The sequence below is a fragment of the Sciurus carolinensis genome, chromosome X, assembly GCF_902686445.1.
Source record: "Sciurus carolinensis chromosome X, mSciCar1.2, whole genome shotgun sequence".
NCBI lineage: Eukaryota > Metazoa > Chordata > Mammalia > Rodentia > Sciuridae > Sciurus > Sciurus carolinensis.
In genome coordinates this window covers 19,899,806-19,903,203 of record NC_062232.1, presented here as the reverse complement: position 1 = coordinate 19,903,203, position 3,398 = coordinate 19,899,806, and the positions used below count along the sequence as shown (strand labels likewise).

The following is a 3,398-nucleotide window of genomic DNA, read 5'->3' as shown; positions in this document are numbered from 1 at the left end:
TCATGCTAAGTGAGATAAGCCAATCTCAGAAAAATAAAGGACGAATGATCTCGCTGATAAGCGGATGATGACATATAATGGGGGGTGTGATGGGTTAGCATTAGGGTTAGGGTTAGGTTTAGGGTTAGGGTTAAGGAGGGGAGCAAAAATGGAGGAAGGAAGGACTGTATAGAGGGAAAAGAGGGGTGGGAGGGGTGGGGGGAAGGGAAAAAATAACAGAATGAATCAAACAACGTTACCCTATGTAAATTTATGATTACACAAATGGTATGCCTTGACTCCATATACAGAGAAACAACATGTATCCCATTTGTTTACAATAAAAAAATAAATAAACTTTTAAACTGAAAAAAAATCAAGTTGACACTTTTTGCAGATGACATGATGTTATATTTAGAAAACCTTACAAATACCACCAAAAACTGTACCAGAATAAATGAATTCAGTAAAGTTGTAGGATATGAAATCAACATACAAAAAACAAGAGTATTGCTCTAAGCCAATATTAAATTATCTGAAACAAAACAATCCCATTTATAATAGGTACAAAATACATAGGAGTAAATTTAAGCAAAGGGATGATAGATCTCTACAATGAAAATTATGAAACCTTAATGACAAAAATTGAAAAGTATACAAAAAGTGGAAGATATCTTATGTTCATGGATGGGAAGTATCAATATTGCTAAAATAACAAACTACTCAGAGTAACTTAAATATTCAGTGTAATCCCTATAATATACCAATGACAGTCTTCACAGAACTAGAAAATCAATTCTAAAATATATATGGAACCATAGAAAAACCTGAACAGCAAACCTTCTTTAGCAATAAGAACAAAGCAGGAGGCATTGCTCTACCTGATTTCAAAATACACTGTAAAACTGTAGTAATAAGAGTGGTATGAAATTTACATAAAAAGACTTATAAAACAATATAGAGCTTAGAAGTAAACCCATGTACCTCAAAATCAAGTGATTTTTTTGACAAAGTCTCTAGGAACACAATGGAGAAAGGATAGACTTTTTATTTAGGTTAACTAAATTTATTTTTAAAATCATAAACTCTTACAAAAGAGCATTACATTCTGCACACTGCTCTTAACAGATGCCAGGGATATGTGGACTATTGTTACTTTCCTCCCTGTCCCACCCCCCAAAAATGTTTACAGTGAGCACAAAGGAAGGTGTTCACAATAATTACATGGGGTGAGATATTTTTAAGCCACCAACTATGAATAAAAAATAAAATTCACTCACTCTGCTATTATTTCAAAATGTCAGTGTTAGATTTTGCATGAGCTTCCTCTGACCCTGTTTGTAAGGAACTAAAACATTATATCTGGTGAACAGCAAAGATTTCACGACACCTCAAATGTAGAACACCTATGAATCAGAGGAATGTTAGCTTTTTAAACAGAAGCAGATAAAATATAAATGATGCAGGACTCCTTCAGTTCTTCACTAGTTTTAGAAAACCTTTAGAGTACTGCTTTACACTGTTCTGCAGCAAACACTGTGCATTTTGTATCTGGTCCTGTGTTCCTGTAATTGTAATAATCTGATCTTTGGACCCTTTTAAGGCCTCAACAAGTTCAGTCGAGGTTCCCAACTCTTGATGAATTTGCTTAATCAGCTAATGCCCTTTGCTAATAATAGATCCAGCCAAATCTTTGGTAATAGTTACTCATGTTGTAATAATAGGTCCACCAAGATCACCATATGAGCTACAGTTCCCTGCATAGGAATAATCATATCCAGTGCTACTCTGTGGTTCATAAGTCATCTGCCATTCTGATGGGTTCCATATAATATTACAGAGTCCAAAGTTTCATAAGCACTGAAACCAACCATGCCATCATAGAGGTCTCCAGGTCTTCTTCTTCTGTGATAGGCCATTAGATCAGCTCCTCTCGGTGGTGGTGGTGAACGAAGAAGATTCCAAGCTCTGCTACCACCCTAGGTACCTCAACCAGGAGGAGGAGCAGGTGGTCCTTGACAAGGGCTTATATCATCTTAATCTCATCTAGAGGGAGGCATGGGATGCCCCCCCTGACCAGGTGGTATGCTGTCAAATCCACCTCTTCCCCACATGGGAAATCCCACTAGACATCCATGTCCATCATCAAACATCATGGTAAAACTTCCATAATCACATGTTTTGTCATAAAAATTGGGATCATAAGACTGTGCACATCCTTTGATGGGAGATTCAGATATAAGATCAAGGATGATCTTTATGTACTCTGGGGTTGTGGCTTAGTGGTAGAGCACTTGCCTAGAATGTGTGAAGCACTGGGTTAGATCCCCAGCACCACATAAAAATAAACAAATAAAATAAAGGTATTGTGTCCATTTATAACTAAAAATGTATTTTTTATTAAAAAAAACTCTATTTGTGGAATGAGGGCAGCATTCCTGGAAAAGGTTGATTGTTTTCTGAGTGTTCTCTCAATGTTTTTTGATATTAGCAGCTTTCACCCCAATAATTCCTTCTGCTAGATGCTAGACTGATGAATTAACAGTCTCAACTCTCAAAGTTGCTACATTTATGGTGTTGGTACTCTTCCAAGGTAAGGATGATTTTCTTTTTTTTGTGTGTGTGTGTGGTGCTGGGGATTGAACCCAGGACCTTAGTGCTTGCAAGGCAAGCACTCTACCAACTGAGCTATATCCCCAGCCTGGTAGGGATGATTTTCTTCAGAATCTCTCCAATTGTTTCAATATCAGCACTGATACTCAATATGCATTTGGGGCCACTGCTGTGTGGGACTGAAACACTGGCATTGTAGTCTGTCCATAGAGCCTTAATATTCTTAGCTCCTTTCCCAGTCACTGCCCCAGTAGTCTTTCTCTGAAGCAGAATTCATAATTCAACCATCTCATCAGTACTTCTTGATCTTTTAAATGCTTGCTCTTCTTCCATATTTTCTTCAGGGTGCTCACCAAATTCATCATTGCTTTTGGTGTTGGGGAAGGTATCCTCTGGTTGTTCAGTTTCCATTTTCTTGTATTAAAATGGACATACCAATCCAGAGCCAACAGGAAATGGCAGCCCACGTAATGGTGACCACATGCTACCCAGGATAGTCTTTTCAATAAATGGTACTGGGACAATTAGACATCTACATAACAAAAGAATGACGCTAAACTCCTATAGTTCTTCAGTTACAAAAATCAATTCAAAATGGATTCAAGACTGAAGTGTAAGGCCTAAAACTTTGAAACTACTGAAAGAAATCACAATGGAAACACTTTAAGATTTTGGAATGGGCTTTGTGGGGGGAAAATCCCCAAAACACAGGAAACAAAAGAAAGTAGAATGTGCTCAATGCAGTGAACTTTTCTTTTAGGATGGTCTTCATCATGTTCCAGAGATTTTGATAAATTGTATCAATA

General features: G+C 37.2%; 1 pseudogene; it reads right to left on the bottom strand.

Annotated features, from left to right (window-relative positions):
- Window positions 1–1,452: 1,452 nt before the first annotated feature.
- Window positions 1,453–3,003, bottom strand: LOC124972293 (heterogeneous nuclear ribonucleoprotein K-like; annotated as a pseudogene).
- Between the last annotated feature and the right edge of the window lie 395 nt (window positions 3,004–3,398).